Below are 12,405 nucleotides of genomic sequence, written 5' to 3' on the forward strand. Positions count from 1 at the left end.
TGAAATAATTATGATTGTTCTGTGATCTTTAAAATTTCTGTCCAAATGAAAAAATATCAAAACTAATACTAATTCAGTATACTGAAATTTAAAGAATTAGAAATATTCAGAATTAGTGTTTTATTTCTTTTTCCTTGTCAAAATAGCTTAAACAGAACTTGCCTTCCTCTTTTTATTGTATAACATGATGTGGAGTGAGCATCTTGTCTATGCCCTGGAGCCCTCTCATGCTCTCTTCTAAGTTCAACTTAGCTTCCAAGATTTTATCCTTTGTGGTTTAAATGTTGTAAAACATCCCAAGAGATCCTTTAATGTGAATTTTGTTGTTGTTTTTACCACCATCACTTCCTTTGGGACATCTTTATCTGGCTTGTCATAGCCACTTTCTTAATGTACATCAATAAATTCAATTTCATTAAGTTTCTATGATGCTTAATTTTATGTATCACCTTGGTTGGGCCATGGGGCCTAGAGTTTTGGTCAAACCTTGAACTGTAACATCAGCTGTCCCCTGTCTTCAGCCTGCTTGAGCACTCTGCAGATTTTGAACTTGCCAACCTCCATAAACAGGTGAGTCAATTCCTTAAAACAACTCTCTCTTTCTGTGTCTCTGTCTCTGTCTCTGCCTTTCTCCCTATTCCCTTCTCCCTCTCCCTCCTGAACACACACACACACACACACACACACACACACACACACACACACACCTCCCCCCCCAGTTGGTGCTATTTCTCTGGAGAACCCTGAAAGATACAGTTCCTCTGATTGAAGATTTAAGTGTCTCAAAGGATGACAGTGATGATATTTCTGTGATCAGCTATTTCTTCTATAATTCCATTTATATTTGATTAGAATTTCACTGCCAGTGTTAGCACTTTTTGCCTTGCTGCACTTTCATTTTGGTTGGCCAATTTCTTCTTTCAGTTATTCATTTTTCTAAAAATATCACATGGGTTTAATCACTGGTAAACAAGGAAGCAACACAGCTACACACCACTCTCTGTGCATAAACTCAGTAATGGATGTGTAGCAACCAATCACTGACAGACTTTAACAATCACTGAAAACAGTAACATGATGGACCAGTGACCATTAAATGCTTCTGTTATTTATGTAGTGGTTCGTGGACTGAAGAGTTGGCACAAAGTTTGTACTTGATACAATTACCCACAGTTATATAACATGGTAACTGAAATTTGAACTGTGGTGTTGGGGAACTGGGCATATTGAACTAAACGATGGTAACACTGAACTTTGTAAATACTGAAACGATGCAATGCAAGGACTGCCTTCTAAATTATGGATCTAGACAATTGGTTCAAAATTTTGAACCAATTGTCTAGATCCATAATTTAGAAGTCTCTACCATGAAGGACCTTAAAGGAAAGAAAACAACATTCTTAGCTGAATCAGCAGCATCTCTGTAAAAATTCCATCATTTCATTAACTGGCATTCTTGAAATACCTGGTACTTATTTTCTTATCTATTTTCTGTGAAGTACTATCTACTTAGAGAATCACATTTAAAATGTCCAAATATATAAAATAGATTATGGCAGAGACAGCTAGTTGTCCACTAAAAACCCATTTTCCCTTTCTTCCTTTAACGATGGTACTCCAGTTTTTAGTGGGGCATATAGCTGTCTCATTAAAGACATGTTCACCCTCTCTTGAAGCTTATGACCAAATTCTGGCCAGTGGAATGTGAACAACACTGTTGTATGCCACTTTTGGGTTTGTCCTTAAAAGGAAGGGACATGTGCTTCCCTGGCCTTTTCTCTACTGGCTGGGATACAGATGTGAGAGCAGGAAGTGGAGCAGCCACTTTGAACCCAGAAATGGAACCTGTGTGTTGAGTGTAGATATAAGAGCCCTACTCCATGGACTGCTGTCTCTGGACATTTATATCAGAGAAAATACTCTTCAATCTTGTTTTATCCACTACATTTTTGATGCCTTTTTGTTATAGACACTTAACTGCAACCTAAAATATGTATGGACATTTTGCTGCTTGGGAATAAACAATAGCCTAACACAGTAATTCAGAGGATTTATACACAACATACTAAATAGTTAATGGGTTCTCCTCCCTTCCAACTTTCATTTCAAGAGAACAAGAGAAGAACAAAAGGCCCAAAGTCTAATTCGCTTCTTACGTAATAAATTGAGAAGCACCTACTGAGGACAATTAACAGTGTAAGGCAGCTATTGCAGAGAAGATGAATGAAATCTTCCACCTGCACAGAATGGATTTGGTGTTCCCCATTTAGCAGTTTCTGTACACTAAGGATAGAGGCTCCATTCCTAATAACCAGACTTGTTGTGATAGAGTCTTCCAATATTTAAGTTGAATTCACAGAGGCTGCTGAGGTGTGAAGAATGACAGTTATCTGCAATGTTCATATAATGCTTTTGTGGTAAAAATAAATTTAAGTTAGTATTAATCAGTTAAGTCATTGATGTGGAAATAATTTATCTTGATACAGCCCTTAAAATTTGTACAGCATGAAATCTGTCTTGTTTGTAAGGAACAGGTAAAATATCTGATTCGGTGGTAAGGGACTGGGGAGAGTGTAAGAGGGTATAAAATACAATTGTGATATAAAAATACAATTAGAAATAAATAACAGATCTGATTCAACACCTACAAATAGATGTGTGACACTCATGTGTACACACTAGAGGGCACTCACCTTCCATCATTTTCTATTTGAACACATTTTTACAATAATAGTTTTTGAATTCCTGTGTAGAAGACATCTTGGGATCTTGTTTAAAAGTGTAGGCTGTGGAGGGGCCCGTGACTCTGCATTTCTAATGAGAGGCTATACAAGAGCATGTTAAGAGGATGGCTCCTGGAACCTGCCGGAATTTGAAACCTGGCTTTGTGACTTGTGAACTTGGACAATTATTGAACCTCTGTGTGCCTTGTTTTCCTCACTCAACAGATTAAGTTAGAAATAGTATCTATCTCCTAGGATTATTGTGATGATTAAATGAGTTAACTTAGAACACACTAGTGCCTGGCAATAAATATTCACTCTATTATTACACGCATTATTTTTAATAGAAACATTCATTGATTTTGTTGTAGGGAGACTTAAGAAACACAGACTATTTATAAAAGAATGAAAGAAGTACTCTCACAGTACTCTACCCAGCCAGGCTAAGATTTTGGGTTCAGCTGAAGAGGTACTGGAACGGCAGGAACCAATGGTGCAGAATGAACAGAGCAAAATGAGGCTGCTCATTTGTATGTTCTGCCGTAGACCTTGTACTTTATTCAGAAGTCAACAGAATGCCATCAAAGGCATTGAGGCAGAAGATGGCGCAGTCAGATTTACACCTAAGATAGATCAACTCCTAAGCAGGGGGTGGAATGTGAGAGGTGAGGCTGGAAGTAGATGGATAGGGGAGCCCAGGTAGATAAAATGCTGCTCCTTTTCCATCCTCAGGAAGGCCTTCAGAAAGCATTACAATTATTCACATTTAATGATTCTAATAATAACAATTTGAACCTTTTAAATTCTTTCTTTTCAGAAGCTTAAAGTAGAGTCAAGTTTGTAATAAAACTCTGCCCCCACTCCACCCTGATGTATACACACCACATAGTAGACAGTACCCAGCAGGCACTCTCCCTAGGTTTTAGGCAGCAAGCAGAACTCCTGTGAGCTACAGTCACCAAGCAAACACTGGGCTGCTCTCCACAGCCCAGAAGCTGAGAAGGGGCACATTCTACCTCTAGTCCTGCGATCATGTTGAGATTGGTTTCCAGTAACCATGGTAACTTTGAGTGTCTGATCTAAGACGTGCTGAAATAAACTTTTCTGCTCTCTCCTGTCCTCAGGCAGAAAGGGAGGGTCTGCCGCGGGAGCGGGGGTGGCGGAGGAGGAGCGGAGAGCTAAGATTATTCCTTGCTCTTGCGCTCTACTTGGAATTCACCAACCCTGTTCTGCGACATCAAATAGCAGGGTCAACAGTGCCAGGGAAAATAGTTACATGAGTTTACTTCTTTTGTTTTATTTGTTTGTTTTGTTTTCCCTGGTACCTGAGAAAGGACTATGAATGATTTCATGGCAAAGGAATGTTATCCCTGGAGGTCCCTCTGTCAGAATCAGTTCCTGTGTGTTCAGGGAGCCAAGTGTTAGGTATCACCCACAGATCTCGTCTCTAAGTCTCTTAGAAACCGATCTGTTTCTAAGTCTCTTAATACATGCAAAATGTACACAGAAGAGCTCTTTCCTCTGTTAGAGTTGTTAAGGTTGCAGAATCACAGGGTATCACTATCTTAAACTGAGATAGAAAGAACCTAATCCAATGGTTTACCAGTTTGTTTTATTATCAAATCCCTTCAAACAAAATCCTATGAAGAAGTCCAAATAATATGTGGACAGAAAGCAAAATTGCCTCCATTCAAGGATGTTTCTGGCTGAGCAATGCCTCTCCTGTTTGTCATACTTCCAACAACCTATCAAGTGAATTAATTCTATGAACACCTAGAACCTAGAGAGGCAAAGTCTGAAAGGTATGATTAAACCAATTCTTCCATTTTATAGGGGACAAAAATGTGTCCCAGAGCCAATAATTATTTGAGTAGAACGTAAAAGCAATAGGGGAATGCATAGAAATAAAATGGAAGGTTACAATTCAAAGTGATGGTAGTGAATAGAGTTGGGAAAGGATATTCTTAATTGTTTCTTTGGAGTTAGATCAGTGAGTGGAGAAGAACAAGACAAATTGGGATGTGTGGGGGTGAGAAGAAGGTCTAACTTAGACCCAGAGACAGATTTCAATAGAAATGGATGCAAATTTTGGAGCTTCCAAGTCTGCGGCCTGGAATCCGTTCAATGTGGCAAGCTGGTTATCTGTCTAGAATCCAGGCTGGCTTTTAATTACAATGCTGCCTGGCGGTGGAAACCTTCGACCCTCCAGCCATTAGTCATCATCATTCTTGGTGTTGTCAAACATACACTAAAGGGCTTTACAAGTTAAACCCACAGGGACTCTCCACCCCCTGGACTCCAGCTGTGCAAATCAATATTTGTGGCAATTTCCTGATGATTCATGGGAGAAACACTATCCAGTTCCAAACTTTCTTACTTTCCTTTCTGTGCTCAAAATCAAACGCAAAACTTACCTGGTCCAGGAATGTCTATCCACCTGACTCAGTTCATTATTGTGCTTAGCAACTTCTATTCTTTATTTACCTCCCTGAACCTCTGCTCTTCGCCTGTAAAGTACAGATAAGAAGAAAGGTTTCTCAAGTGATTTTATGTGAATAAGAAGAAATAAGATACCGTGTGTTTAGCACACTGCCTGATACATAGCAATTATTTTAAAACTATTAGTTTCTTTTCTGGCATGGATCTCTGATAGACCATGTCAAATTCATAAGAATTTGAGAGAGGTTAAATTTATCTTTCTGTATCTTTTCTTTTCTTTTTTTTTAGAATCCACTCTAGGGCTCTGTTATATTTTGTTTTTCCCTTCCTCTTCCTTTCTTTTTATTCTGAAATTACTATGATCACCTTTCATTAATGTGGAAGTTAACTCATAAAGAAAAGAATAAAAGTGGGGAATAAATCAGATACCCATATTCAATACCATAGTTTACCTTTAGTTATAAAATTTAAAAAATCGCTTTCCCGAAAAGAACATCTTTTATCTTTATATAATACATTTTATAACATTGGCCAAGTGTAAGTATCTCTGCAGATAAGCATATGGTCACCTATCTAAAATTAATCCGTTATCAAGTGGAAATGCTAGAACTGGGAAGTTTGTTTCCTTCTTTTGAGTTAATCAAAAATTTTAATATTCTAATTTTTCAACTGTATTTTTAGCTATACTTCTTTGCTTTTTTAAAATGGTATTCTCGTGATCACATTATTCATCCTTAAATTATCACAGTATCCCCACTGAGGAGGAAGCTGAGTTACAGAGTAGTTAATGTCCTAATGCTGTTAAGTATTGTTCATGAAGGTAGGGATTTTTGTCTGGTTTGTTCATAGCTACATTCCCAGTGCCTAGAAAAACACCTCTTAATTGAATAAAGTGACAGACAGGATTCAAACTCAGACTGTTTCTAGTAAAGCCTGCTTTCTTAACCAAGGCTTATTATTGTTATTATTAATAGTATTATTATTATTATTACTGCTCATAATGTCACTCACTAATTTCAAATCTCATTCAGGTTCAGGCTATAAGAGTAAAGATAATAGCCCTGGCTACTGTGGCTCAGTGGATTGAATGGTGGCCTGCAAACCAAAGTTCACCAGTTTAATTCCCGTCAGCGCACAGGCCTGGGTTGTGGGCCAGGTCCCCTGTTGGGGGCATGCGAGTGGCAACCACACATTGATATTTCTCTCTCTCTCTTCCTCTCTCCCCTCCCCTTTCTCTAAAAATAAGTAATTAAAGTCTTTTTAAAAAGAATAAAGATAATAAAAGTATAGGAAAATAAAAATTAATTTTAAGATTTTATTCATTAATCTAGATTGCTTAGAGGATAGAAGGAACCAAAGCCTGAAGAATGTTTAAAAATACTTCTCTTCCCCACTAGATCTGTGTAAGATCATATCTCTGCCATCAACAGTCAGCACTTTAGCCCTTGCCAATGAACCTTATAGATTACAGAAACCCACCTCATGACCCCTCTCCCAACACCCATGCTAAGCCCTGCGTGAACCTCTCTCAGCTGAAAGACATGTTGGTGTTGGCTGTAAGAGCAGCACTTGTGTTTCCAGCCACTGAGTCAAATTAAGCTGAAATCAAAACCAAACACATATTTCTCTAAAAAACAGATAGCCAGCTTTCATATTCAATACCCAACATCGTGTCCCCAGCAGGCCAGGAGCTCTAGCACTGCAGGGATGCTGACCAAGGAATGTATTGGCCAGACTGGAGATCGTTGCTCAGAAGCTTTTTTTGTTGCTGTAGGTGGTTGTAGTGGGAGTGGTCGTGGGGAGATGATGATGATTGATGATGATGATGAGTGTGTTTAAAACCCACGCAGAAAAGTTCGTGCAATGGTCTCCTCTCGTTTTAAGAAAAATGATTGTAGTATAATTGCATATAATAAAGACACTTATATCGCATATAATAATTGCATATAATAAAAGTTTCTTTTAAGAAACACACTTGCCCTTTTGTTGGAAAGTGGCCAAGTTGTTTTTGGTAGGTGAGGGGAATATTAAAAAGTGGTATATCTGTCTGTCATTGAACTGTGCACTTAAATTAAGGACCACAGATTTGTCCATTGAAATCATAGAAATGGCTATTATGGTGACTTTATTTTTTTAATTTTATTTATTAATTTGAGAGAGACATCAATCCATTGCTCCACTTATCCATGCATTCACTAGTTGACTCCTGTATGTGCCCTGACCAAGGCCTGAACCCGCAGCCTTGGCGTCTGGGGACAATGCTCTAACCAACTGAGCTACCCAGCCAGGGCCTATTATAGTGACTTTAGATACAAGTTTTTTGGCACTTGTGATTTGTCTCCAGAGAAACTATGCAGTCTAAAATGGTAATGTATTCCTATTCCTTCTGCATTTTATTTCCAATGATGTATATTTATGTATATATTCATTATCATAACAAATCACAATACCTGCTTATTGGTATTTCCTTGAATCTATTGAAAGTAGATAATTTATCATTTTCCTAGGATACATTAAGTTTATACAGTGATCTTTTATTCAGCCACAAAAACTATATTCATTATTAAAGCTATAATTTTACATACTATTACCAGAATTGTATGTAATAAAGTTTCAGCCCATAGGAAACAATTTAGAAAAAAATAGACGCATCTTGAGAATTAAAGAACAAATATCTTAACTGTACACAAGATTATTTGCTATTCATCAAATTTTATATTTTGTTTACTATATTTTCATTTTTTTCCCAAAATAAAAGAGTTCATAAGTATAATTGAATGTGTGGAGGGATTTTGTTTGTCCTCTTGAAAACTGAGGATTTAACAATCCCCTTCTGAAATGAAGAGAGTTTACATAAGGCGTCTCTGATATGAAAACTAACGTAGGAAGAGAACCAACATCAGCTTCAGAAGATACAGTTAGTAAACAGGTGTCCACACCTCACACCCCAGACCGCTGACATATCATTAGGTTATATGAAAAAGAGGGAATTAAGGCGAAGATGGAATCAAGGTTAATAATCTGCTAACTTTATGATAGGGCAATTATTCTGAATTATCAGGATGAACCACAAGTAATGATACGAGGGCACTTAAATGTGGAGGAAGGTTGAAAAAGAAAAATGTCAAAGTGACGCGATGTCAGATAGATTCAACAGAACATTTTTTTTCCTGAAATCTCTTTGTTGATTCTTTCCCTGTTAGCATAAAATTTACTTAGTTCATTTGTACAAAATACTTAATGATTTATTTTTATTTGCACGACACTATACTGGGTTGCAAATGAGATGAAGGAATGCAGAAAGCAAAGAAGTGCTTCCAGAAAAGTAAGCCCCAGGTATTAAAAAAGTATAGATCACCTGCCTTCAAACATTAGGTGCCAATTTAGGCAAAATTGTGGATGTGTTGGTATTTGATATATAAATAAATTATTTGGTGTATAAACTCATGCCAAGTCTGTATTATTAAAATTTTATAAAGCTAAGAATAAATATGTAAAATTAAAATGATGATGGCAATGTTAATTTTATTATGAAATAAACAACATTGATGGTGAGGGGTCTAATTTTTTCTAAAATATAAAATGTTTCCTCTTACCATTAAGATGGTCACTTTCCACTTACGTTACCATTAAAAAATGCCTTTTGTTCCAAGCTGGAATTGGACTCTCAGCCAACACATTCCTACTTCTCTTCCACTCCTTCTGGCTCTCAGGCCTCCTGCCGTGCTCCTGATGCCCTGTTACCTGGCCCTTGTCCACAGAGCGCCGCCCCTCACCACAGTGTCCTTGATGTCTCCAGACGCCTGGGAGTCACTGCGTTTTCGGAACGCCTTCAGACGTTAAGTGCTTTTCTACACAAACAAGGTGATGAGGGGCCTCTCCATCTGCAACACCTGCCTCCTGAGCATGCTCTAGGCCATTAACATCAACTCCACCATCTCCTGGTTGGCCAGGTTTAAACAGAAACCCACCAGTTACCTCTTCCATTCCTTCTTTTCAGTTTGTCTTTCAGTAGTAAACTTATCTCCTACACTGTGGCTTCTAATGTGACTAGACCAACCTGCCAAATATCAGTAGAAGGCTTGAAGAGGAAACACTCTGACTTAGAGGAAGAAAAGGGGGATGAAAATTATGGCTGGAGTGCATCAGGCCTGCGAAGCTACCAGTGAGCCCTGCTCCACATCTCCCTAGACAAAGTCCAGCGAAGCCTGGGCCCCCCGAACACCCAGCCTCTGCAGGCACAGCCTCATCCACAACACCCTCCAGTAGCTCCAGGCTGCGCTTTGCCTGGCTCCAGCACCTGCCCTGCCCCCTGAGCCCCTCTTCCTGGATGAGGAAGGCTTCTCCTTGTCTACTACCATGGGTTCTATTCTCAGGGAGCTGGAGAATTCCATGGACGAGACCGGGACCCCTCAGAATCAAGTGGCTCCCCCAAGCCCCCAAAAGGACGTGCTGCCCCAACCTGATCCAGTTTTCTTAGAATCCCTGAGCTCTTGGTACCTGGGGGACTCAGGTCTGGATGATTTTTTTCTGGACACTGACAATTCCACAGTGGAGAAGGAGCCTACACGGGCCCCATCGGAGCCTCCTCACAACCTCTTCTGTGTCCCCGGGTCCTGGGAGTGGAATGAACTACATCACATCATGAAATCATTCTAGGATCCTAAAACTTTGATAGTGGGAGGCTGCTCCTTCCACATCTCATCCTCAGTGGGCTGGATCTCTAGATGCAGGGGGCGGGGGTATGTGTGTGTGTTTTGGTGGAGGCTTTAAGCAGCGGCTGGCCTCCCTTTCTCCTGTTCCAGGGTTCCACAAACTGTCTTGCGTGTGTGTGTGTGTGTGTCTGGTTAACACATCCTTCTGTGAAGGTGGGTCTTCCTGAATTAATTTATGTCACTTTCCTTTATAAGCTACATCGTCTGGAGCCTGCGTTTCATACTGCCACGATTTAGAGCTCCCTCCTTTTCAGGATTTATCATGCTCTCAGGTGCAGGCGTCCAAGGCAGTCCCAGCACCTTACCACCACCAGCCTGCCCCCAGGTTCCTCCCCAGAGAGAAGGGCCACACAGACCCTCTTACTGCAGGTGAGTGTCTTTATGGTCGTGCACTGGGTGGACTTTATCATCTCATCTTCCTCAATCCTGTTATAGGCATATTATTCAGTTGCCCTGGGCGTCCCAAGTTTTGTGGTCAATTTCTATGCCATTGTCAATGTTTTGGTGCCAATCAGATCTGATAAAAGTACAATAAATATGATGCAAGATATGCAATAAAAGTATCATATGTTAACAAATTATTAAAGAAAATCTCTGAAATATGGTTTCTTTCATCATCAGTTCAATTATTCATATAACAGAGCATTTGATATTTGATCTAACAAAAGTATGTGTATTTATACTTTTTTTATATCTAATACTTTTGAAACCAGTGCTGCCAAGGACTTGGTATATTTTTTAGACAATGTTCACCATGATTTGGTAGTCGCATACTTTTATACGTTTCCTATCTTCCATTTTAAATCTCAAAACTTTATACAAGAAAAAGTTTTCTTGAGGCACACCCTTAAGAAACTTTTATTGGTATTAAAATGTTGCAGTGTATTTTTAAAAATTACCTTGGATACTTTTGTTGAAAATCACTGATTATATATGAATAGATTTATTTCTAAACTCTATGCTGCTCTATTGATCTGTATGTTTATCTTTATGCCAAACTGTCTTGATTACCTTTAAAGCAGGCTTTGAAATCAGGTCGTTTTTCTTCTAAAAATTTTTTTAGAAGATTTTGATTATTCTAGGTCCTTTGCCCTTCCAGACAAACTTTATTTATTTATTTATGTTTAACCTTTCCTACTCCCTTTATCTATTTCTCCCACCCATCCCTCCACTTCCTGCCTCTGGCAACCACTAATCTGTTCTCTGTATCTATGAGCTTGGTTTTTTGTTTTGTTCTTGTTGTTTTGGTTTTTTTTTAGATTCCACATATAGGAACAATCATACAACATTTGTCTTTCTCTGTTGGACTTATTTCACTTAGCACAATGCCCTTAAGATCTATCCATATTGTTGGAAATGGCAAGATCTTGTTTTTATGGCTGAATAATATTTCATTGTCTGTGTGTATGTTTATATACACACAATTTCTTTATCCACTCATCCATTGATAGACACAGGTTATTTCCACATATTTGTTATTATAAATAATGCTGCAGTGAACACAGAAATGCATATATCTTTTAGAATTAGTGTTTTCATTTTCTTCAGATAAATACCAGAAGTGGAATTTCTGGATCACATGGTAGTTCTATTTTAATTTTTGGAGGAACTTCCATAGTTTCCCATAGTGGCTTCACTGATTTACATTTCCACCAACAGTGTATACAAGGGTTTCCTTATCCCCATATCCTTCCCAACACTTTTTATTTCTTATCTTTTGGATAATAGCCATTCTAGCAGGTGTGGGGTAATACTCCATTATGTTTTTCATTTGCATTTCCCTGATGATTAATTATGTTGAGCACATTTTTATGTACCTGTTGACCACATGTATGTTTTGTTTGGAAAAATGTCTATTCAGATCTTCTGCCCACTTTTTTAATTGGTTGTTTGTTGTTTTTTTGTTTGTTTGCTATTAAGTTGTATGAGTTCTTTATATTTTTTGTATATTATCTCCTGATTAGGTATATGGTTTGCAAGTATTTTCTCCCATTGAGTAGATTGCCTTTTTATTTTGTTGATGATTTTCTTTGCTGTGCAGAAACTTTTTATTTTGATGTAGTGCCACTTATTTTGTTTGTTTTGTTTTGTTTTTGTTGCTTTTCCTTTCAGTGTCAGATTCAAGAAAATTATCCCCAAGACTTATGTCAAGAAGCTTACTGCTTATGTTTTCTTGTAAATGTCTTACAGTTTCAGGTCTACATTCAAATCTTTAATTCATTTTGAGCTAATTTTTGTATGGTGTAAGACAGTTTCAGTTTCATTCTTTTGCATGTGGCTGTCTAGTTTTTTCAACACCATTTATTGAAGACTGTCTTTTCCTTGTTGTATATTCTTTCTTTTGTCATAAATTAATTGGCCATATTTGCATTAGTTTATTTCTGGATTCTGGGTTTGTAGGTATTTTTATGTTTCTACATAATAAATTAGAAAAAGAAAGCACTTATTTAACTGCAATGGGATGAATGGCACATTAGAAAAAGCCTGGATTTTTAGCGTCAAAGGGAGATGAGTTCAAATTTAGACTC

At 38.1% G+C, this 12,405-nt stretch overlaps 1 pseudogene; it reads left to right on the forward strand.

Annotated features, from left to right (window-relative positions):
* Positions 1-9,821, forward strand: part of LOC129073647 (uncharacterized) — a 17,967-nt pseudogene extending 8,146 nt beyond the window's left edge.
* The last annotated feature ends 2,584 nt before the right edge of the window (positions 9,822-12,405 follow it).

Source organism: Pteronotus mesoamericanus, unplaced genomic scaffold (assembly GCF_021234165.1).
Source record: "Pteronotus mesoamericanus isolate MK-2021 breed Mesoamerican mustached bat unplaced genomic scaffold, CSHL_Meso_final contig_42, whole genome shotgun sequence".
Classification (NCBI taxonomy): Eukaryota; Metazoa; Chordata; class Mammalia; order Chiroptera; family Mormoopidae; genus Pteronotus; species Pteronotus mesoamericanus.